The 25705-nt window shown below is 48.2% G+C and overlaps 1 protein-coding gene and 1 non-coding gene across 17 annotated transcripts in view; both read right to left on the bottom strand.

Annotated features, from left to right (window-relative positions):
* CELF4 (CUGBP Elav-like family member 4) overlaps positions 1–25705 on the bottom strand; it is a 1320822-nt gene that overhangs the window by 370932 nt on the left and 924185 nt on the right. The gene's annotated exons all lie outside the window — the stretch shown is intronic.
* Positions 12248–12319, bottom strand: TRNAP-GGG (transfer RNA proline (anticodon GGG)). Its single transcript has one exon. It is a non-coding gene; the product is annotated as a tRNA-Pro (tRNA).

Genomic DNA, 25705 nt, shown 5'->3' with positions numbered 1-25705 from the left:
CAACCTAACCCCAGAGAACTGAGCCCAGTGGGGCTTACTTCTGAGTAAACCTGCACCGAGCCAAGAGATAATGGCTCGTAGAGTCAGGAAGGGGCTCTTATCTGGGAGAACCGGGTTTGATTCCCCACTCCTCCACTTGCACCTGCTGGAATGGCCTTGGGTTAGCCATTAGCTCTGGCAGAGGCTGTCCTTGAAAGGGCAGCTCCTGTGAGAGTCCTCTCAGCCCCACCCACCTCACAGGGTGTCTGTTGTGGGGGGGAGAAGATATAGGAGATTGTAAGCCGCTCTGAGTCTCTGATTCAGAGAGCAGGGCGGGGTATAAATCTGCAATTCTTCTTCTTCTTCTTTACTGTGAGGCTCTGGGAAGGTTTTTCAACCTCTTTCGCTCCGGTCCCTAGTAGTAACTACTTTCAAAGAATTGTTTCAGAGCCGGTAAGTGTTGCTCACTGACAGGCGTCTGGCAAAAAGACATCTCCGCGATCATTCCCCTTGTCAATACGGTGACCTTTCTGAGGCGGAAGATCTTTTTTATTACTGCGGGCGTGCTGGGGTGAGGCAGGCTGCTGCTGTGTTATCTGCCCAATTTATCAACCGTCTATTTGTGGCTGGTCCATTCCGCCGTCTGGCTTAACTGAGCGCCCAGAGACCCAGTGAGGAGAGAGGTAAAAAAAAAAAAGAAAGAAAGAGGGGGGGGGGAGAAATGTCAATTCTAAGCTAAGTCCCTGAAAGTGAAATCAAAGGAAGAAAGTAAATAAGGGAGACAGAGCAAATGCGGCTGGCCTGAGGTGACTGCATTTATCTGTTCAAAGATGGGGGAAGAGTGAAAGCGGCGAGAAACACTGCTTTATCAACGGTGTCATCGCTGTTTTCATCTGCTCGCGTATCAACGACAAAAGGACCCAGCAGTATTCAGAGTGTTGCTTTTGGTTCTTTCACACACTCGGCTAGGATGTGTCAATGACCTACCTGGAATCCGTCGAATGCAAACTGGATCACAGAGCTCATCACACAAGAAAAAGTTTTCCTTTCTTCCTCCAATATCCAGCCAGCAACTTTCTGCCCACAATTTATGCCCATGATTGTGAGTCCTCTCCTCTGCTGCCAACAGGAACAGCTCCCTGCCCTCTTTTAAAGACAGGCCTCTAAGGGAGAGCCAGTTTGGTGTAGTGGTTAAGTGCGCGGACTCTTATCTGGGAGAACTGGGTTTGATTCCCCACTCCTCCGCTTGCACCTGCTGGAATGTCCTTGGGTCAGCCAGAGCTCTGGCAGAGGTTGTCCTTGAAGGGGCAGCTGCTCTGAGAGCCCTCTCCAGCCCCACCCACCTCACAGGGTGCCTGTTGTGAGGGAGGAAGGGAAAGGAGATTGTGAGCCGCTGTGAGACTCTTCGGAGTGGAGGGCGGGATATAAATCCAATATCTTCATCTACCTCACAGGGTGTCTGTTGTGAGGAAGGAAGGTAAAGGAGATTGTGAGCCGCTTTGAGACTCTTCGGAGAAGAGGGTGGGATATAAATCCAATATCTTCATCTACCTCACAGGGTGTCTGTTGTGGGGGAGAGGAAGGGAAATGAGATTGTGAGCCGCTCTGAGACTCTTCGGAGTGGAGGGCGGGATATAAATCCAATATCTTCATCTACCTCACAGGGTGTCTGTTGTGAGGAAGGAAGGTAAAGGAGATTGTGAGCCACTCTGAGACTCTTCGGAAGTGGAGGGCGGGATATAAATCCAATATCTTCATCTACCTCACAGGGTGTCTGTTGTTGTGGGGGGGAAGGTAAAGGAGATTGTGAGCCGCTCTGAGACTCTTTGGAGTGGAGGGCGGGATATAAATCCAATATCTTCATCTACCTCACAGGCTGTCTATTGTGGGGGAGAGGAAGGGAAATGAGATTGTGAGCCACTCTGAGACTCTTCGGAGTGGAGGGCGGGATATAAATCCAATATCTTCCTCTTCTTTAAGAAAGCAATCATGTCATCCCTCCACCTTCTCTTCTCCGGACTGAATATCCCCAGGTCCCTCAACCTTTCCTCAGTTTGGTGTAGTGTAGTGGTTAAGTGCGCGAACTCTTATTTGGGAGAATTGAGTTTGATTCCCCGCTCCTCCACTTGCAGCTGCTGGAATGGCCTTGGATCAGCCATAGCTATCGCAGGAGTTGTCCTTGAAAAGCTTCTGGGAGAGCTCTCTGAGCCCCACCTACCTCACAGGGTGTTTGTTGTGAGGGAGGAAGGTAAAGGAGATTGTGAGCCGCTCTGTGATTTGGAGTGGATGGCGGGATATAAATTAAATATCTTCTTTTTGCTTTGTAAGAATGTAAGAAGAACCCTGCTGCATTAGATGAAAAGTCCATCTAGACCTGCTATGATCTAATATCTGTCAGTTCAGCTTGGCCGCTGCGATGGATCAATCGAGCCGGTTCTTTGGCAAGCTGTTTAGTCGTGGCTGAGGGCACTCAGATGTAGTTACACCACTTTCATGCATCTCCCCCTCCATCCTCTGCTACCGCTGCCTCTATTTATTAAAACGGACTTAGTAAAAAGGTGGGGAAGGTTTGAAATTTTAAAGTTGAGACTTACCACTCGGATGTCTTTACGTGCGTTTGGTATTTGCCCATGAATCCACCTAAACTTGCAATCCGTTCTTGTGATATTTTTTTTGAACGGATGCCACAAACTGCATAAGCACAAAGACCATGCAATGCAGTCTATATAGCGTTGGGCAACCAACTGTGCAATCTCAAAAAGGGGATGAACTGCAAGCAATCCAATACTAATAGGTCAGTTTAATGATGCCCGCTACCCTATGAGTGCAGTGAGTACTGTATCTTCTCTGGGAAATCTGAGGATTTAGTTCTCGGATGCGGCAAAGGCAACCCACAAGTTGTAAAGACCTAGTACTTTAGTGGAAGCAGTTAGTGATCAAGTCCTGCCTAGCAAGATGCTATTATTCAGATGAACATCCCCAGAGAACATCGAAGTGATCCAACCAAGACGTCTCCTCACATGTAACCGAGAAAGTTCAAGGTAAATAAAATGTCTCTGGCAATCGTGTTTGTGTCCAAGTTCTCAGCATTTCATAAGAACATAAGAGAAGCCATGTTGGATCAGGTCAATGGCCCATCTAGTCCAACACTCTGTGTCACACAGTGGCAAATTTTATACACACACACACACACACACATTGTGGCTAATAGCCACTAATGGACCTCTGCTCCATATTTTTATCTAAACCCCTTTTGAAGGTGGCCATGCTTGTGGCCGCCACCACCTCCTGTTGCAGTGAATTCCATATGTTAATCACCCTTTGGGTGAAGAAGTACTTCCTTTTATCCATTTTAACCTGTCTGCTCAGCAATTTCATCGAATGCCCACAAGTTCTTGTATTGTGAGAAAGTGAGAAAAGTACCTCTTTCTCTACTTTCTCCATCCCATGCATTATCTTATAAACCTCTATCATGTCACCCCGCAATCCAAGCTAAAGAGCCCTAAGCATTTCAACCTTTCTTCATGGGGAAAGTGTTCCAGCCCTTTAATCATTCTAGCTGCCCTTTTCTGGACTTTCTCCAATGCTATAATATCCTTTTTAAATTTCAAATCTACCTAATGTCCTACTGTCTACAATGGCCAATCTGATGCCAGTTTGGTGTAGTGGCTAAGTGTGCAGACTCTTATCTGGGAGAACCAGATAAGATTCCCCAATCCTCCACTTGCAGCTGCTGGAATGGCCTTGGGTCAGTCAGACCTCTCGCAGAGTTGTCCGTGAAAGGGCAGCTTTCTGGGAGAGCTCTCTCAGCCCCACCCACCTAACAGGGTGACTGTTAGGCGGGAAGAAGATAAAGGAGATTGTAAGTCACTCTGAGACTCTGATTCAGAGAGAAGGCTGGGGTAGAAATCTACTGTCTTCTTCTTCTTCTTCTTCAGAAAGCCTACACAGATAGGCCCTATGGATTATGGAGGTTTCATTTTGCCAGCATGGTCTACAGCTCATGCAAGACAATATCTGCTCATGCAATATCAAGACCTAGCTGCCCCTTCATGAAGCTACCCAGGAACCATCTCTAACACCCACCAAAAGTTCCTTGATAGACCAGTCAATGTGAAGAGGGCTTCCTAGAGGCGGACATTTTGAAAGCCACCAATCAAAGTATTTCATTCTGGTGTGATCTGCATTGCTCCGGGAAAGAGCAGTGTTTGACCTCAAGTATCGCTAAAATTATAGTTGTGGAGAAGAGGGAAATCGAAGCGAGGGTGCTGCTCGCTGCAGCGAAGCTGGAGTGGAGAAGAGCCGGCTTTGCCATCGACGTCTTCTGCTTGCTGACGGTGTGGTCAACACGGCCCTCTGAACAGATCCAGGAGAGGCGTGCTCCCCCCCCCCCCCGCCCTGGAAAAGGCTACCAGGAGAATACATGCTGCATATGTAACGGGTGTAATCTGTAATCAAGAATCAATTAAGGAGATAGCAACAGGAAAGGAAGGATAAAGGGAAACCGAGGGAGAGAAAATCAATTTACAACATGGGCAATGGATCAATCGAGAAGTGTTCGCTGCGGCCGCTGGTTCTTCTAGGATGATGAATTTCAATCCCGCCTAGTTGACTTGCTTGCCTCAGACCTCTTCGCATGCGGCTAGGGATGCGACCGTATTTCAAGAAAGTGACAAAAAAAAGGGCTAAAGAGATCTTAGGATGTATCAACCAAGGCGTAACATCCAAATTGCGAGACGTCTTACTCCAGGGGTGGGAAACCTCTGTCCTGAGGGTCGTATACAGTCCTCGAGGTCACTTGATGTGGCCCTCGGGGATTGCTGGGCCAAACTGAGCCATGGGGCAGCCTCCCGGGGTCCTGGCTGGCCAGCGAGGATCGTGGAGCCCAGCCGCGCTGTGCAGCAGCCTCCCCGGGACCAGGCAGGGATCACAAAGCCCAGATGTACTGTGCGGCAGCTTCCCTGGAGCCTGGCCGGCCGGCAAGAATTGCTGCAGGGCCTGGAAAAATTACTGTCACCGTTCAGTTTGCACTTGATAACCCCAGATGGTGTGGCCTAATATGCTAATGAGTGTGTGACCTAATATGCTAATATTAGGGGATGTGGTCTAATATGCTGCTGAGTTCCTGCGGGGCTTTTTCTACAGAAAAGCCCTGGACCTATGCATTTACCTAGGGCGGCGGGCCAGGGGTGTGTGTGTGTGTGTGCGTGTGTGCGCCAGATTAGGCTCTCCCCACGTGATTTCAAATAGAAAAACAATTATTTGCATTAATTTCGCTGGCCTGAATCATCGTCCCTCGGCGGAGCACTGTTTTTTAAGCTGATCATTTTTTATGGCCCGCAAATGATGTTATAAATATCCATATGGCCCTTGGCAGAAAAAAGGTTCTCCAGGGTCTCAAGCTGAGATTTTTCACACCAATTTGCCTGGACCCTTTTAGTTGGAAATGCCGGGGATTGAAGCTGGGACCTTCTGCTTACCAAGCAGATGCTCTACCACTGAGCCACAGCCCCATTCACGGCTCTCCAGGGTCTCAAGCTGAGGTTTTTCACGCCTGTTTGCCTGGACCCTTTTAGTTGGAGATGCCGGGGATTGAACCTGGGACCTTCTGCTTACCAAGCAGATGCTCTCCCACTGAGCCACAGCCCCATTCATGGCTCTCCAGGGTCTCCAGCTGAGGTTTTTCACACCTACTTTCCTGGACCCTTTTTAGTTGGAGATGCCGGAGATTGAACTTGGGACCTTCTGCTTACCAAGCAGATGCTCTACCACTGAGCCACCGTCCCTCCCTCAAAATCTCCACCCCCCCTAGCCATTTCTTTACCACGTGGTAAGATAACAAAGGAGCTAGCTACCCCAGGGTAAGAAAGTTCACCCCAGAGCACTGTAATCGCCTCTCTGATTGAAGCCTGGCACACACTTCACATCTTCATACTATCTAACGCATCATTCTAGGGATACACGGAATCCCTCCACCCTAAGAATTTTTTGCTTGTCTTAATGAAACCCTCCAAAGTTTGCCTGAGGCAAATTCCCCACCCTCTGCAACTTCTCTCCGAGTTTAGCTGTAGGCGACGTTTTGGTGACAACTGTAATTGAATCCCTCCTTTTGGCTTTTGCCTTCTCGGAGAAGGATCACAAGACCCCAAAGCGCTCGTTTGGAAGACCCACTGCGGCCGAGAAAGGAACAAGAGGTAGATACGAGAGCAAAGTCATCATAAAAAAGGGAATTTTCGCTTCTCTTGTGCAGTCTCTCCCTCTCTCACATGCGCAACCTTCTCGCACACACACAAGTGCGCCGAGACTGAGATGTTGCAAAATCCCAGCCCGAACCCGAGGAAAATAACTGTAATTTGCGTGAAGAAGGCATTTGCGGCGACTCATTATCATTCCTCGCTGGCTGTCATCCGTCTCGAAAGTCACTCGCGATGCAGCGCTTGTGTGAAGTTATTAAGGCCGGCCTCTGTTGAGATTCACGGCAAGCGCCACATGGCAAGGAGAGGGCTGAGGCAGTGATAAAGTGAACTGACACCCTGTGCCCTCTTCTCTGTCCCTCCCCCCACACCAAGCCACCTGCCCGCTGCCATCTCGCCCCTCCCTTTGCACTGCAATACATGGCGAATCTTGCAAATAGCCCTGCTGTATGGCTGTGAGAGCTGGATCATAAGGAAGGCTGAGCACAGAAGAATAGATGCTTTTGAGCTGTGGTGCTGGAGAAGACTCTTGAGAGTCCCTTGGACTGCAAGAAGATCCAATCAGTCAGTCCTAAGGGAAATCAACCCTGACTGTTCCCTGGAAGGTCAGATGCTGAAGTTGAAGCTCAAATCCTTTGGCCACCAAATGAGAAGGGAGCACTCCCTGGAGAAGATCCTGATGCTGGGAAAGACAGAAGGCAAGAGAAGAAGGGGACGGCAAAAGATGAGATGGCTGGACAGCGTTACTGATGTAACTAAGACAAATTTGAGGTGGATGGTGGAAGACAGGAGGGCCTGGTGAGACTTTGTCCATTGGGTCGCAAAGAGTCGGGCTCGACTGTGCAAGCGAACAACAACAACAACAAAAAAGACCTCATGGGGCAGGCTCCGCCTATGCAATTCCGGAGGCCTCACTTCAAAAAGGACATCGTCAGACTGGAGAAGGTGCAGAAGACAGAGATGAGGATCAGGGCTTTTTTGTGGGGGAAAAAGGCCAACAGGAACCTATTTGCATGTTAGGCCACACCCCCTGGTATCACCATTGCTCCAGACAGGGCTTTTTTGTAGAAAAAGCCCAACAGGAACTCATTTGCCTATTAGGTCACACCCCCTGATGTCACCATTGCTTCACACAGGGCTTTTTATAGAAAAAGCCCAGCGGAACTTATTTGCATATTAGACCACACCCCCTGATGCCAAGCCAGCTGGAACTGCATTCCTGTGCATTCCTGCTAAAAAAAAACTCTGATGGGGGGAGGCTGGAGATCAAGTGTTACACAGGGATGTCAAACATGTGGCCTGGGGGCCGAATCAGGCCCCCAAAGGGCTCCTATCAGGCTCCCGAGCAACTGGCTCTTGTCTGCTTCCTTCTGCATCACAGCTGGCTTTGCCAGGCTTAAGAACATAAGAGAAGCCATGTTGGATCAGGCCAATGGCCCATCCAGTTCAACATTCTGTGTCACATAAGAACAGAAGAGAAGCCATGTTGGATCAGGCCAATGGCCCATCCAGTCCAACACTCTGTGTCACATAAGAACAGAAGAGAAGCCCTGTTGCATCAGGCCAGTGGCCCATCCAGTCCAACACTCTGTGTCACATAAGAACATAAGAGAAGCCATGTTGGATCAGGCCAGTGGCCCATCCAGTCCAACACTCTGTGTCACATAAGAACAGAAGAGAAGCCCTGTTGCATCAGGCCAGTGGCCCATCCAGTCCAACACTCTGTGTCACATAAGAGAAGCCATGTTGGATCAGGCCAATGGCCCATCCAGTCCAACACTCTGTGTCACATAAGAACAGAAGAGAAGCCCTGTTGCATCAGGCCAATGGCCCATCCAGTCCAACACTCTGTGTCACACACACACACACACACACACTGTGGCTAATAGCCACTGATGGACCTCTGCTCCATATTTTTATCTAACCCCCTCTTGAAGCTCGCTATGCTTGTAGCCGTCGCCACCACCTCCTGTGGCAGTTCAATCAGTTCAATCAGGCTTGTTCAATCGCACAGGAAGAAGAAGAAGAAGATATTGGATTTATATCCCGCCCTCCACTCCGAAGAGTCTCAGAGTGGCTCACAATCTCCTTTACCTTCCTCCCCCACAACAGACACCCTGTGAGGTGGGTGGGGCTGGAGAGGGCTCTCACAGCAGCTGCCCTTTCAAGGACAACCTCTGCCAGCGCTATGGCTGACCCAAGGCCATTCCAGCAGGTACAAGTGGAGGAGTGGGGAATCAAACCCGGTTCTCCCAGATAAGAGTCCACACACTTAACCACTACACGAAACTGGCTCTCAGGAGCTATAGAGCAAAGTCTGTACTGGAGAGAAATGCAAAGAAAGCACTTTTAAGACCGACAAGTTCTAACGTTTTAAGTATGTTTTATTTTAAGTTTTTTTTTAAACTTTGTGTTCGTCTCTGCCCTTTATAAAGTTTATATCTCTGCGACCTAATCTTAAATAGGAACACACATGGCCTGGCCCGACACCGCCTGGCCCGACAAGGTCTCATTTATGTTAGATCCGGCCCCCATAACAAATGAGTTTGACACCCCTGCCATACAAGGAAAGGCTGAGGGACTTGTGGAAGAGGAGGCTGAGTGGTGAAAAGACTGCTCTCTTGCAGTATCGGAAAGGCTGTTACTGAACGGGGGGGGGGGGGGCAGGGAGTGTTACCTGCTGGCAGCAGAGGATTTGCAAGAATGGGTTTAAACGATGGGCGGAAAGGTACCGGTTGAATATTAGAGGGGGAAATACAGTAAAAGTAGTTCAGCAGTGGAATCGACTGCCTCAGGAGGTGGTGAGCCCGCCCCCCCCGGCAGTCTTGAAGCAGCTGCTGGACAAACACTAATCAGGGATGCTGTAGGCCAGTGATGGCCAAACTTGCTTAACACAAAAAAAGTCAGATGTTTGAGATGAAGAAGATATTGGATTTATATCCTGCCCTCCACTCCGTAGAGTCTCAGAGCGGCTCACAATCTCCTTTCCCTTCCTCCCCCACAACAGACACCCTGTGAGGTAGATGAAGATATTGGATTTATATCCTGCCCTCCACTCTGAAGAGTCTCAGAGCAGCTCACAATCTCCTTTCCCTTCCTCCCCCAAAACAGACACCCTGTGAGGTAGATGAAGAGATTGGATTTATATCCCGCCCTCCACTCCGAAGAGTCTCAGAGCGGCTCACAATCTCCTTTCCCTTCCTCCCCCAAAACAGACACCCTGTGGGGTAGATGTAGATATTGGATTTATATCCCGCCCTCCACTCTGAAGAGTCTCAGAGCGGTTCACAATCTCCTTTCCCTTCCTCCCCCACAACAGACACCCTGTGAGGTAGATGAAGATATTGGATTCATATCCCGCCCTCCACTCCGAAGAGTCTCAGAGCGGCTCACAATCTCCTTTCCCTTCCTCCCCCACAACAGACACCCTGTGAGGTGGGTGGGGCTGGAGAGGACTCTCACAGTAGCTGCCCTTTCAAGGACAACCTCTGCCAGAGCTATGGCTGACCCAAGGCCATGCTAGCAGGTGCAAGCGGAGGAGTGGGGAATAAAACCCGGTTCTCCCAGTTAAGAGCCTGCACACTTAACCACTACACCAAACTGGCTCTCCAGAGCCACAAGGCATGAACATCAGATGTTTGAGAGCCACAAGATGTGAACGTCAGATGTTTGTTAGCCACAAGACGGAAGGAAGGAAGGAAGGAAGGAAGGAAGGAAGGAAGGAAGGAAGGAAGGAAGGAAGGAAGGAAGGAAGGAAGGAAGGAAGGAAGGAAGGAAGGAAGGAAGGAAGGAAGGCAAGTAGATGGGAGGAGGGAGGGAGAGGTGGCAAGAAAGCAACTTCAACTTTAAATGCGTCTCCAAGCCATCAGCTGGCTTGACTTGGAGAAGTGATTTAAAGAGAAATGCCTTTTCCAAGTTGGCCACCATGGAGGTGGGGGGCTTCGAGAGCCACACAATAAATGTGAAAGAGCCACATGTGGCTCCCGAGCCACAGTTTGGCCATCCCTGCTCTAGGCTGATCCTGTATTGAGCAGGGCTTGGACTAGATGGCCTCTGTGGCCTTTTCCAACTCTTATGAGTCTATGATTCAGTGTTCTCTTCCTCTAGGACAGGGGTGGGGAACCTCCGTCCTGAGGGCCGTATGCAGCCCTCGAGGTCACTTGGTGTGGCCCTTGGGGATTACTGGACAGATACATAGATTGCCATGTGACAGCGTCCCTGGGGCCTGGCTGGCCAGCAAGGATCGTGGGGCCCAGCTGTTGCTGTGCAGCAGCCTCCCCAGGGCCAGGCAGGGATCGCAGGGCCCAGATATACTGCGTGGTAGCCTCCCTGGGGCCTGGCTGGCCGGCCAGAATTGCTGCGGGGCCTGGAAAAGTTACTGCCACAGTTCAGTTTGCACTTGATTATCCCAGAGGGCATGACCTAATATGCTAATATTAGGGGATGTGGTCTAATATGCTACTGCTGAGCTTTTTCTACAAAAAAGCCCTGGACCTATGCATTTGCCTAGGGCGGCGGGCCAGGTGTGTGTGTGTGCGCACGTGCCAGATTAGGTTCTCCCCACATGACTTCAAATAGAAAAACAATGATTTGCATTAATTTTGCTGGCCTGAATCATCGTCCCTCGGCGGAGCACTGTTTTTTAAGTTGAGCATTTTTTATGGCCCGCGAATGATGTTATAAATATCCATATGGCCCTTGGCAGAAAGAAGGTTCCCTCCCCCGCCCTAGGCGGGCCAGGTGTGTGTGTGTGCCAGATTAGGCTCTCCCCACATGACTTCAAATAGAAAAACAATTATTTGCATTAATTTTGCTGGCCTGAATCATCGTCCCTCGGCGGAGCATTGCTTTTTAAGTTGATCATTTTTTATGGCCCGCGAATGATGTTATAAATATCCATATGTTAGCAGAAAAAAGGTTCCCCACCCTGTTCTAGGAGGAATTCCCTGCATTGTGCAGGGGTTGGACGAGATTACTCTGGAGATCCCTTCCAACTTGATGATTCTATTGTCATCATCATCGTCGTCGTCGTGAGCATCACCACCACCACCATCAGCAGCAACAGCATCTGTGGAACTGACCAGTGGACCACGACTTTAACCCGTGGAATGCTGTCTTTAAAAGGAGCCGTCCAATTCATTGTCTTCTTTCATAACCAGCAAGAATATTCCAGTTCTTTTTGCTCCACTTCCCCTCAGTTTTTAAAAACACTGTTTGGGCTTGGCAGTTTCACTTCAGTCCAAGTATTAAGAACACTTTAAGCCCATAATGCTCCTTCCCTCCCCAACCAGTCACACAGGGGCCTAATTAATGCTTCTTTCTTGGGCTGCATTTCTGACAGCCTCCAAGATCTGGACCCAAACCGCCGCTGATGGAAAACCAAGCGGGGAGTCTCCAAAGGGTTTTCGTTCAAAGGAAAGAAAACAGAGAGATGGGAAAGGAGCAGACTTATCTGCTGTCTCGGTTCTTATTGACATTCTCCCATCTGAAGTGGTCCCAGATTTCCATGCTACCTTACACTGCAAAATATAGAGGCTTGTGTATCAAGAGATATTGAGGGTTGCCAATCTGATCTCATAAAGGGTCATTCCCAACGGCCGTGTTCCATTTTGTAGCAGAAAGTCTGCTTTTTTGTGGCTCTGGTCTTTGCATCTGGGATGGTCTTATGAACATATGAAGCTGCCTTATACTGAATCAGACCCTTGGTCCATCAAAGTCAGTCTTGTCTTCTCAGACTGGCAGCAGCTCTCCAGGGTCTCAAGACTGAGGTTTTTCACACCTATTTGCCTGGACCCTTTTTTGGAGATGCCGGGGATTGAACCTGGGACCTTCTGCTTACCAAGCAGATGCTCTACCACTGAGCCACAGCTCCATTCATGGCTCTCCAGGGTCTCAAGCTGAGGTTTTTCATGCCTACTTGCCTGGACCCTTTTTAGTTGGAGATGCCGGGGATTGAACCTGGGACCTTCTGCTTCCCAAGCAGATGCTCTACTACTGAGCCACAGCCCCATTCATGGCTCTCCAGGGTCTCAAGCTGAGGTTCTTCACACCTATTTGCCTGGACCCTTTTTAGTTGGAGATGCCAGGGATTGAACCTGGGACCTTCTGCTTCCCAAGCAGATGCTCTACCACTGAGCCACAGCCCCATTCATGGCTCTCCAGGGTCTCAAGCTGAGGTTTTTCACACCTCTTTGCCTGGACCCTTTTTTGGAGATGCCGGGGATTGAACCTGGGACCTTCTGCTTACCAAGCAGATGCTCTACCACTGAGCCACAGCCCCATTCATGGCTCTGCAGGGTCTCAAGCTGAGGTTCTTCACGCCTACTAGCCCCGACCCTTTTTAGTTGGAGATGCCGGGGATTGAACCTGGGACCTTCTGCTTACCAAGCAGATGCTCTACCACTGAGCCACCGTCTCTCCTTGTCAGAATTTGGAAGCTAAGCAGGGCTTGGCCAAGGTTAGAAGTCATATGGGAGACCACCGAGGAAGTCCAAGGTCGTGATGAGAACATAAGAGAAGCCATGCTGGATCAGGCCAACTGGCTTACAGAAGTGGACTGTTCCTGAACACGGAGGGATCGAGGGTTGCCAATCCCCAGGTGGGGGCAGGGGATCCCCTGGTTTGGAGGTCCTGCCCCTGCTTCAAGGTTATCTGAAAGTGGGGGAGGGGGAATGTATGCACACCATTATATCCCATGGAGACAGATTCCCATTGGCTATAATGGAGAATTGATCTGTGGGTCTCTTGGACTCGGGGGGGGGCTGCTTTCTGAGATAGAGGCTCCACATTTTCAGCATAATATCCAGTGCCTCTCCTCAAAACACCTCCCACAAGTTTCAAAAAGATTGGTCCAGGGGGTCCAGTTCTATGAGCCCCAAAAGTTGGTGCCCCTATCCTTCATTATTTCCAACGGAGGGAAGGCATTTGAATGGTGTGCGGTCCCTTGAATTGTGATGGCCAGAACTCCCTTTGGAGTTCGATTCTGCTTGTTACAACCTTGCTCCTGGCTCCACCCCCATGTCTCCTGGCTCCACCCCCATGTTTCCTGGCTCCACCCCCAAAGTCTCCTGGCTTCACCCCCAAAGTCCCCAGATATTTTTGGAGTCAAACCTGGCAACCCTAGAGGGGTCACAAGGTTTGCATGTACAATTCAGTGGGATTTTGGGATTGCGGCAGCACGTTTTTAATAGCAGGAACTCCTTTGCATATTAGGCCACACACTCTTGATGTAGCCAATCCTCCAAGAGCTCACAGGGCTCTTAGCACAGGGCCTACTGGAAGCTCCAGGAGGAAGAAGAAGAAGAAGAAGAAGATGGCAGATTTATATCCCGCCCTTCTCCCTGAATCAGAGACTCAGAGCAGCAGAGGAGAAAACTCACAATCATGGGTATAAATCGTGGGTAGAAAGTTACTGGCTGGATATTGGGGGGAGATTACAGTAAGAGTTGTTCAGCAATGGAATCGGCCAGCGAGGGAGGTGGAGTCCTCTTCCTCCACTGGCAGTCTTTAAGCCTTTCTCACAATACAAGAACTCGTGGGCACTCAATGAAATTGCTGAGCAGTCAGGTTAGAACAGATAAAGAAGAAGAAGGCGACTGCAGATTTATACCCCGCCCTTCGTTCTGAATCAGAGACTCAGAGCGGCTTACAATCTCCTTTATCCCCCCCGCCCCCCCACAACAGACACCCTGGGAGGTGGGTGGGGCTGATAGGGCTCTCACAGCAGCTGCCCTTTCAAGGAAGAAGAAGAAGATATTGGATTTATATCCCGCCCTCCACTCCGAAGAGTCTCAGAGCAGCTCACAATCTCCTTTACCTTCCTCCCCCACAACAAACACCCTGTGAGGTGGGTGGGGCTGGAGAGGGCTCTCCCAGCAGCTGCCCTTTCAAGGACAACTTCTGCGTTAGCTATGGCTAACCCAAGGCCATTCCAGCAGGTGCAAGTGGAGGAGTGGGGAATCAAACCCTGTTCTCCCAGATAAGAGTCCGTGCACTTAACCACTACACCAAACTGACTCTCAGAATAATAGAGTTGGAAGGTACCTCCGCGGTCATCTAGTCCAACCCCAGAGTCACCTTTCTTCTCGAAGCAGGAATGAGAACCTGGGTCTTCCAGCTTTGAATCTTACCTCCCTGATGTAGCCAATCCTCCAAGAGCTTACAGGGCTCTTCTTACAGAGCCTACTGTAAGCTCCAGGAGGATTGGCTACATCAGGGGTGTGTGGCCTAATAGACAAAGGAGTTCCTAGTACAAAAAAGCCCTATACACATTTGCATATTAGGCCGCACACCTCAATGGAGCCAATCCTGCAAGAGCTTACAGGGCTCTTAGTACAGGGCCAGCTGTAAGCTCCAGGAGGATTGGCTACATCGGGGGCCGTGGCCTAATATGCAAAGGAGGTCCTGCTGCAACAAAAGCCCTGAATGACAGAATTATAGCCGTAAAGTCTGCACTGTGTTCCTACAGTACTGGGATGCCATCCAAGTGGGATGGTGTGAAAATAAGGGGGGGGGGAGCGATATTCACTGGCTTCTTGAGAGAGCCGGGTGAAACATTCGCCCTTCTTCGAAACCGTCTCGGGTCCAGGACTATCATGGTGTCACTTAACGTTTGCAGTTAAGTATTTACAGATCTGTTACCCCGGCAACCAATTCTTCAAAGTTACTTTTACAATTCTGTTTTCTCAAACACCCGTCTCGGGTTGATTGCATAGGGATCTCTGGATTGCAGCCAGAGCTAAATCATGCCTCTTTTCCCCATTAAGGAGAGGTCTTTCCTGATCATGTTCAGTTATTTCCTTGATGGCTTTATCTTGATTTGAAAATGTATTTGGGGGGCCTTTCTCTAGTTTGCCGGAAGGTTGGGTGGGGAGGGGGGGGGGCGAGAGAGACATAGGAAATGAAGCCGGTGACGGTAAGGGGAGGGAGACGGATATTATTGGTCTCCTTAAAGGGTTGTAAAAATTGGTTGCGGGGAATTAGGGATGCGAAATAACCTTGTCAGAGTTGATTTTGTGTTACTCTTTCACAGTTTAGAAGATTGGACCCTTAATGGCAGCGTGCACGCAGGGTGAGGGTGGGGTGGGGAATCAAACGCCAGCAGAAATGTGCTCGGAGACCTGAAGAGTGGATGATGTTAGAAGTGTGTGGAAAACACTCTGGGTTTTAAGTTTAAGTTCATTTCAATTTGTATCCCGCCCTTCCCACCGAAGTGGCTCAGGGCGTCTCACAACATAGAAAAACTAACATAGAATTTTAAATTTAAAATACATCAATTATAACAGTTAAAACAGCAAAATAATAAAACATTTAAACAGCGATCTATCAAAATACTACACTGAACCTTCTATAGAATTTCTAATGCCAGTTAATTATAGGCCAGCCGGAAGAGGGCTGTCTTACAGGCCCTGCGGAACTGGCCAAGGTCCCGGTTTTGCAGTTTGAGTGGCCCTCCAGAAAGAAGGTTGAGCCTTTCTGGTATGCATTGTGTTGTACTGGGGTGCTGGAGACAGGCACTCCTTGCAAACCAGGATCCTGAAGCCTGGAAGAACTGGCCAATCAGGATGCATGTAACAACTTGTAACAAAGAGATGCAAATGAAGGATTCTGGAGTGAGCCAACAGGAGTAACTGTTGCCAGCTAGGGGGGGCGTGGTTAACCGTGGCCAGATTGTGTATAGTTGCAGTTTTGCCTAGTTTGCTTGTGCAAGTTTCTTCTTGCAATAAAGTGCTTTTGGTTGATTCGGAGCTGGCTGAACTCACTTTATTTCACTTTCCATGTTTTTTTTTTTTTGGCACCCCTTGCACAAACAGTAGCTTATTTCAAGTGTCCCCAACGTGGTGGCTGTGTGGGAACCGTGGTCCCTGCCAACACCTTTCCCGGCACCCACCAGATGGAGCTTTGAACCAGTAAGTCTTCTGATTGGTCATTACAGATCTGGTTGCTTGTGCAGACTTCTAAAGATGTGGCTTTGGCTGGAGTTGACCCCACAGTGCAAGGATGTGACTGTAGGTAAGCCGCGGCAGCCATTTTGTGGCTGGTCCAGCCTCCTACAGCAGCTAATTTGTGGCTGTAATCCCTCTAAGCTGTGGAGTCTTGTGAGCAAACATTCTACTTCATGAGCTACTGGCATTAAAGTTGTGAACTACTGTGTCAGTTTGCTCTGGGGCCATTTTTCCTGAGCTGAGACACAAATGTGTGAGCTAGAAGCTAAAAAACTAGCTAGCTCACATTAACTCAGCTTAGAGGGAACATAGGCTGTGCCCTCCAAGCTGTGTCAGAATTCCAAGGGGCCCAAGGATGGCCTATGTGTTCGAATTTCCCTCACTTGCCTTCAGTGACGTCATTATATAGCCGAATCTAATAGGCTGTGATGTCATTCTGTGTGACTCCTGATTGGGTAGTTTGCTTTTTTTGGCATACCCTCATCATCTCTCCTTCCTGACCAATGTTTTAATTGCTGTTTTTATGTTTGTCTGTCTGTCTGTCTATCTAGGCAGCCCCGTGGCAAAGAGTGATAAAGGTGCAGTACTGCAGTCCTAAGCTCTGCTCACGACCGATCCCAGCGGAAGCTGGGTTCAGGTAGCCGGCTCCAAGTTGACTCAGCCTTCCATCCTTCCGAGGTCGGTCAAATGAGTCCCCAGCTTGCTGGGGGGAAAGTATAGATGACTGGGGAAGGCAATGGCAAACCACCCCCTAAAAAGTCTGCCATGAAAGCATCGTGGTGCAACAACTGGTACATGCACAGGGGACTCTATCTATCTATCTATCTATCTATCTATCTATCTATCTATCTATCTATCTATCTATCTATCTATCTATCTATCTATCTATCTATCTATCTATCTATCTATCTATCTGTCTGTCTGTCTGTCTGTCTGTCTGTCTGTCTGTCTGTCTGTCTGTCTGTCTGTCTGTCTGTCTGTCTGTCTTCTTCTTCTTCTTCTTCTTCTTCATCATTATCTATCTATCTGTCTGTCTGTCTTCTTCTTCTTCATCATCATCATTATCTATCTATCTATCTGTCTGTCTGTCTGTCTGTCTTCTTCATCATCATTATCTATCTATCTATCTATCTATCTATCTATCTATCTATCTATCTATCTGTCTGTCTGTCTGTCTGTCTGTCTTCTTCTTCATCATTGTCTATCTGTTTGTCTGTCTATCTATCTATCTGTCTGTCTGTCTGTCTGTCTCTGTTTTTAGTTGGTTTAATGATGTGGCAGGGGAGGGGGGGGGGGAGAAGGCAGCATGGTATGACCCAATCTCATAAGAGCTCGAAAGCTAAGCAGGGTCAGGACTTGGATGGGAGACCACCCAAGAAGGCTCTGCAGAGGAAGGCAATGGCAAACCACCTCTACTTCTCTCTTGCCTTAAAAGCCCCTTGCTGGTGCCGCCAGGAGTTGGTTGCAAATTGACAGCTTTTATGCACACGAGGCAGAGGTGATGCCAATCTCGTGTCTACATGGCATGAAGGTCTGATCAGATTGCTCCAAGGAAGGCTCTGCATAGGAAGGCAATGGCCGACCACCTCTGCTTCTCACTTGCCTTGAAATCTCCTTGCTGGGATCTCCATTTGTCTTGGATAGGAGACCACCATGGAAAGCTCTGCAGAGGAAGGCCATGGCCAACCACCTCTGCTTCTCACTTGCCTTGAAAGCCCTTTCCTGGGATCTGTGTAAGTCTTGGATGGGAGACCACCAAGGAAGGCTCTGCAGAGGAAGGCCATGGCCAACCACCTCCACTTCTCACTTGCCTTGAGAGCCCCTTGTTGGGGTCACCATAAGTCTTGGATGGAGACCACCAAGGAAGGCTCTGCAGAGGAAGGCCATGGCCAACCACCTCTGCTTCTCACTTGCCTTGAGAGCCCCTTGTTGGGGTCACCATAAGTCTTGGATGGAGACCACCAAGGAAGGCTCTGCAGAGGAAGGCCATGGCCAACCACCTCTGCTTCTCACTTGCCTTGAGAGCCCCTTGTTGGGGTCACCATAAGTCTTGGATGGAGACCACCAAGGAAGGCTCTGCAGAGGAAGGCCATGGCCAACCACCTCTGCTTCTCACTTGCCTTGAGAGCCCCTTGTTGGGGTCACCATAAGTCTTGGAAGGGAGACCACCAAGGAAGGCTCTGCAGAGGAAGGCCATGGCCAACCACCTCCGCTTCTCCCTTGCCTTGAAAGCTCCTTGCTGGGGTTGCCATAAACCAGCCACAACTAAATGGCACTTTCCACAAACACATTTTTTTTGTGCGTGGGGGGGTGGTGGTTAATGGTTTTTAAAATGCATTTTTATCGTATATGTTTCAATTTGTTTACCCACCTTGATGGCGCTCACGAGGGCAGGGAGGCAAGATCTGCACTCGGTAAACTAAAAACAAAGAAAGTTGTGCGGCGGTGAAAATGCATCAGGAGCATTCAGAAATACCAGTGGCACCGATGAAGGCATATTAAATATTCCCGGAAGCCCTTCTTGGCAAAATAAAATAAAATAAAATAAAAATAGTTCATTCACTTTAGAAGATGATTTACCACTTGCCTATCAGGGAATACGCATATTCCAATGACCTCTAGCCTCACAGTCGGTGCGACAACGAAAATTCCCGTAGTACCATAACTGGTATCCTATCTATGTGCGTAAGAGCATGTTGGCCAGATGAGGGAGGAGAATGTTTCCTCCATGGGATCCCCGAAACCTGCCCTTCCCCATTGTTGCAGTTCCCTTCCCAATTGTTGCAATATTAATCTATTCATCAGCACAGTCGAGCGGAAGCATTTTGAACCCGGCAAGTGTTTCGGAGCCTTACGCTGAAATCCATCTTTGTCCAGTCTTTTCTGGAAGGAACCAGACCGACATTGCTATTAGTTGACAGAGTGCTTCGGTCTCTATAAGAAATGATTTTAAGTTGCTGGCATTTAATTAACGAGATAAAAACGAGGCATTTTTTTTTTTAAAAAACGGAGAGTATATGAAAAGACGATCTCTGGTTAGCGCCTGTAAAATCCATATGTGTCCAGACCCCTTGACGATTCTGGTAAAGCGCAGAGGGAGAAATGGACTTTTGCTTGGTCATAAGAACATAAGAGAAGCCATGTTGGATCAGGCCAATGGACCCTCCAGTCCAACACTCTGTGTCACATAAGAACAGAAGAGAAGCCATGTTGGATCAGGCCAATGGACCCTCCAGTCCAACACTCTGTGTCACATAAGAACAGAAGAGAAGCCATGTTGGATCAGGCCAATGGCCCCTCCAGTCCAACACTCTGTATCACATAAGAACAGAAGAGAAACCATGTTGTATCAGGCCAATGGCCCCTCCAGTCCAACACTCTGTTTCCCATAAGAACAGAAGAGAAGCCCTGTTGGATCAGGCCAATGGCCCCTCCAGTCCAACACTCTGTGTCACATAAGAACAGAAGAGAAGCCATGTTGGATCAGGCCAATGGCCCCTCCAGTCCAACACTCTGTGTCACATAAGAACAGAAGAGAAGCCCTGTTGGGTCAGGCCAATGGCCCATCCAGTCCAAACTCTGTATCACATAAGAACAGAAGAGAAGCCATGTTGGATCAGGCCAATGGCCCCTCCAGTCCAACACTCTGTATCACATAAGAACATCAGAGTTGCCATGTTGGATCAGGCCAATGGCCCATCCAGTCCAACACTCTGTGCCACATAAGAACAGAAGAGAAGCCATGTTGGATCAGGCCAATGGCCCCTCCAGTCCAACACTCTGTATCACATAAGAACAGAAGAGAAGCCATGTTAGATCAGGCCAATGGACCCTCCAGTCCAACACTCTGTGTCACATAAGAACAGAAGAGAAGCCATGTTGGATCAAGCCAATGGCCCCTCCAATCCAACACTCTGTGTCACATAAGAACAGAAGAGAAGCCGGCACTTCACCAGGTGGGTGGGAGGGAGGGTTAGGGCACCATGGAGGGGGGCAGGGACACCAGAGCAGCGGGAAGATCAGGGTCCGCCAAAGCAATGGTGTGGGAGAGAGGGGGTACCGCCAGAGTGGGCGGCTCCTCCACCTGATTTTTTTTTCCCCGTGCCCCCCCCCCTGAAATTTTCTGGCTACAGGCCTGTCCCCAACGCATGTACAGAATACGCTCCAACTCTTGCTCTTTTGTACTTCTACAGCATTGCTGTTCGTAACACTGTGCTGTAGATATATTTGCTTTACTCTGCTCTGGTAAGACCTCCCCTGGAGTATTGCGTTCGGTTTTGGGCCCCACATTTTAAGAAGGATATAGAGAAGTTGGAACGGGTCCAGAGGAGGGCGATGAAGATGGTGAGGGGTCTGGAGACCAAGTCCTATGAAGAAAAGTTGAAGGAGCTGGGCATGTTTAGCCTGGAGAGGAGGCGGCTGAGAGGTGATAGCATCACCATCTTCGAGTATTTGAAGGGCTGTCATATAGAGGATGAGGGGTCTGGAGACCAAGTCCTCTGAGGAAAGGTTGAAGGAGCTGGGCATGTTTAGCCTGGAGAGGAGGCGGCTGAGAGGTGATAGGATCACCATCTTCAAGGACTTGAAGGGCTGTCATATAGAGAGGATGGTGTGCAATTGTTTTCTGTGGTCCCAAAAAGTAGGACCAGAACCAATGGGTTGAAATGGAATCAAAAGAGCTTCCGACTCAACATTAGGAAGAACCTCCTGACCGTTAGAACAATTCCTCAGTGGAACAGACTGCCTTGGAAGGTGGTGGGCTCTCCTTCCTTGGAGATTTTTCAACAGAGGCTCGATGGCCATCTGACAGCAATGAGGATCCTGTGAATTTAGGGGGAGGTGCTTGTGAGTTTCCTGCATTGTGCGGGGGGTTGGACTGGATGACCCTGGAGGTCCCTTCCATCTCTATGATTCTATGTTTCTATGGTATTACTGTTCACAACACTGTGCTGTAGATATATTCTCTCTCTCTCTCTCTCTCTCTCTCTTTCTCTCTCTTTTGGTGTGTTGCTGGAAATGCCAGTCAATTCCAGACACAGGGTACAAATTTAGGGAAGGGGGCTGTCCTAATATATTAAAGTGACTGAACACCGTGCGGCTGCTGAGCCGCGCTTGAACTTTCCCCATTGTCGGCTCCAGGTATAAATCTGAGTATTAGCGAAGCTAAACAGATTGATTGAATTACATTAAGGGCATCGAAGGCAAAATTGCCACAATTTACTTCCCTTTCCTCTTGCATTTACCTCCCTGGAAACTTGGGAGATCCTGCTGGTTCAATTGGAGGTTAAAGGGAGCGGTGTAAACATTTGTGTTTGCCTCCTTGCTAAGCAAATCTATTCCCTGTTGACATTTATTGCCGCGGCCTCTTTTTCCCCACTTCAGGTCCAGGAAGGAAACAATACGCTGAAGTTGAAAAATGGTGCTCAGCCAGGGGTTTAAATACAGTTTTTGAATCCCAAATATATTTTAAAGGTCAATTTCTGCAGTAATTATGTTATAATGGCAGAGCCTTTTAGAGGAGACAAAACACATGATTAATACGTCGCCAGATGGGAAGTGTCGGAAGATTCGATCTCTTCGTTTCCCAGACCATGACGTCGAGATGCAGAACTTAGCAGCTTTGAAGGTCTCAAAATAAAAGCGTCAGCCGCACCCTTCTGGATCAGACCAGTGGCCCGTCTAGTCTGGCATCCTGCCTCACACACTGGCCAACTATCTCCTCTGGAAAGCCAGCAAAAGGGCATAGAGGTCAAGAACAGGGGTGGAATTCTAGCAGGAGCTCCTTTGCATATTAGGCCACACACCCCTAATGTAGCCAATCCTCCAAGAGCTTATAAAAAAGAGCCTTGTCAGCTCTTGGAGGATTGGCTACAGCAGGGGTGTGTGGCTGAATATGCAAAGGAACTCCTGCTAGAATTCCACCCCTGGTCAAGATCGATCCCAGATAAGAATCTAAGAAAAACCCTGATGGATCAGACCAGTGGTCCATCTAGTCTAGCATCCTGCCTCATACAGTGGCCAACCAGTTAGAACATAAGAACTTCGGAGAAGCCATGTGGGATCAGGCCAATGGCCCATCCAGTCCAACACTCTGTGTCACATAAGAACATAAGAGAAGCTATGTTGGATCAGGCCAATGGCCCATTCAGTTCAACACTCTGTATCACATAAGAACATAAGAGAAGCCATGTTGGATCAGGCCATTGGCCCATCCAGTCCAACACTCTGTGTCACATAAGAACATAAGAGAAGCCATGTTGGATCAGGCCATTGGCCCATCCAGTCCAACACTCTGTGTCACATAAGAACATAAGAGAAGCCATGTTGGATCAGGCCATTGGCCCATCCAGTCCAACACTCTGTGTCACATAAGAACATAAGAGAAGCCATGTTGGATCAGGCCATTGGCCCATCCAGTCCAACACTCTGCATCACATAAGAACATAAGAGAAGCCATGTTGGATCAGGCCAATGGCCCATCCAGTCCAACACTCTGCGTCACATAAGAACATAAGAGAAGCCATGTTGGATCAGGCCAATGGCCCATCCAGTCCAACACTCTGTGTCACACAGTGGCCAAAAAAACCAAAAAATAAAAACACCCAAGTGCCATCAGGAGGTTCACAACTGGGGCTAGAAGCCCTTCCACTTTGCCTCCCTCCCCCCAGCACCAAGAATACAGAGCATCACTGCCCCAGACAGAGAGTGCAACAATACCCTCTGGCTAATAGCCACTGATGAACCTCTGCTCCAGATGCTTAACGAATCCCCTCTTAATAATAATAATAAATTTTTATTTATACCCCGCCCTCCCTGCCAAGGCAGGCTCAGGGCAGCTTACAGAACATGGTATAGACCATGTTATAACAGTAAAAACAAGATAATACAGTTAAAATACAATTCATACGTTAAATATATGAAATAAATAATGGTATAACTTAATGGTGCCACAATCTCAATATGTACAAAGATGGCTTGATGTTACTACCAGGTTCTATTTCAGAGCATCCAGATGCTTAACCAATCCCCAGATGCTCCAGATGCTTAACCAATCCCCTCTTGAAGCTGGCTATGCTTGTAGCCGCCACCACCTCCTGTGGCAGTCAATTCCACATGTTAATCACCCTTTGGGTGAAGAAGGACTTCCTTTTATCCGTTCTAACCCAACTGCTCAGCAATTTCATTGAATGCCCACCAGTTCTTGTATTGTGAGAAAGAGAGAAAAAGACTTCTTTCTCTACTTTCTCCATCCCGTGCATAATCTTGTAAACCTCGATCGTGTCACCCTGCAGTCGATGTTTCTCCAAGCTAAAGAGCCCCAAGCGTTTTAACTTTTCTTCCTCTGGATGGCCAGCAACAGGGCACACAGGCCAAAGCCTTCCCCTAATAAGAACCTAAGAAGAGCCTTGCTGAATTAGACCAGCGTAGGATTACCAGGTCCAATTCAAGAAATATCTGGGGGTGGAGCCAGGATCAAGATTGGGAAAAGCATAATTGAACTCCAAAGGCCATCACAGATATTTCGGGGAGGGATGGTGGCTCAGTGGTAGAACATCTGCTTGGCAAGCAGGAGGTCTCAGCCTGGTTCAATCCCCGGCATCTCCAACTAAAAAGGGTCCGGGCAAGTAGGCGTGGAAAACCTCCGCTTGAGACCCTGGGGAGCTGCTGCCAGTCTGAGTAGACAATACTGATTTTGATGGACCCAGGGTCTGATTCAGTAGAAGGCAGCTTCATATGTTCAACACCAGGGGTCGTTTTGTAGAAAAATAGGTGGTGGAACTCATCCAGGGATGGCTATGCAGCTGCACATACTATTCAATGGACAAGGAGGTGGAACTCTCAGAAGGGGGAGGTGGAACTCTCAGAAAGGTTCAGGAGATGCGCTCCTGTGAGCTCCCACTGAATCTGAAGCCTGTTCAACACATTGAAAGGACCGTACACCTTTTAAATGCCTTCCCTCCTTTGGAAATTAGTAAGGAAAGGGGTACCTTCTTTTGGGGCTCACAAAGTTGGACCCCCTAGTCTAATCTTTTTTATATTTGGAGGGTGTTTTGAAGAGAGGTCCCCGATGCTATGCTGCAAATCTGGTGCTTCTATCTCAAAAAGCAGCCCCCCCCAAAGCCCCAGATGCCTGTGGATCAATTCTCCAGGCTTGAATTTTTAATATCTATCTATCTATCTATCTATCTATCTATCTATCTATCTATCTATCTATCTATCTATCTATCTATCTATCTATCTATCTATCTATCTATCTATCTATCTATCTGTCTGTCTGTCTATCTTCTGTCTGTCTGTCTGTCTATCTATCTATATATCTTCTGTCTGTCTGTCTATCTATCTATCTATCTATCTATCTATCTATCTATCTATCTATCTATCTATCTATCTATCTTCTGTCTGTCTTTCTGTCTGTCTGTCTGTCTATCTATCTATCTATCTATCTTCTATCTATCTATCTATCTATCTATCTATCTATCTATCTATCATCTATCTATCTATCTATCTATCTATCTATCTATCTATCTATCTATCTTCTGTCTGTCTATCTTCTGTCTGTCTGTCTGTCTGTCTATCTATCTATATATCTTCTGTCTGTCTGTCTGTCTGTCTGTCTGTCTATCTATCTATCTATCTATCTATCTATCTATCTATCTATCTATCTATCTATCTATCTATCTATCTATCTATCTATCTATCTTCTGTCTGTCTTTCTGTCTTTCTGTCTGTCTGTCTGTCTGTCTGTCTGTCTGTCTGTCTATCTATCTATCTATCTATCTATCTATCTATCTATCTATCTATCTATCTATCTATCTATCTATCTATCTATCTATCTATCTATCTATCTGGCTACACTGCCTTTCCACCAGAACAGGGTCCTCAATGTGGCTTACATGAAAACTTCAGCACATCTAAACATCGCAACAACATTAAAGCATGCGTAAATTAATTCGGTACAAACATACGGAGACGCTTCCGGTCGCTCCAAGATGAATACTATCAACAAGCAAGCCAGCAGACAACGACATGATGCCAACTGATCAAGATTCCAGAACAATTTGAACCAAATGAGCCCCCGATCCAGTTTTTCTCACAGGGTCGGAGGGGAAATTGTTTTGCCAGTGTCAGCACTCTGCCCAAAGAGGATGGCTCATTATGGGATGTGGTTACTGGGCTGGAGCCAATGGGCCCATTGCTAAAGTCCCCTCGCCAAGCCTGCTAGCGATGAAGATAAATGGAGAAGTTCAAATGGCAACGTTCCCATTAGACATTCTCCAGTTGCTTGTGCCAAGATGGGGAGTCCTCTCGCTCTTTTTGTTCTTTTCAAAGCAAAAAGCATCTTGGAAACAGGTTGGCCAAAATGGCCCCAAATGGTCCTTGCAGCTAGATTTGAACCCAGTACCACCTTAAAGACCAAGTAAGACTTTGGTGGTATAAATTTTTGAGAGTCAAAGCTCCCTTTGTTACCTTCTGGAGAGATCTCCAGAAGGTAGGACCAGAACCAATGGGTTAAAATGGAATCAAAAGAGGTTCTGACATTAGGAAGACCTTCCTGATCATTAGAGCGGTTCCTCAGTGGATTTATAT

The sequence above is a fragment of the Heteronotia binoei genome, chromosome 4 (genome assembly GCF_032191835.1).
Source record: "Heteronotia binoei isolate CCM8104 ecotype False Entrance Well chromosome 4, APGP_CSIRO_Hbin_v1, whole genome shotgun sequence".
NCBI lineage: Eukaryota > Metazoa > Chordata > Lepidosauria > Squamata > Gekkonidae > Heteronotia > Heteronotia binoei.
This window is presented reverse-complemented; position numbering and strand designations above follow the sequence as displayed.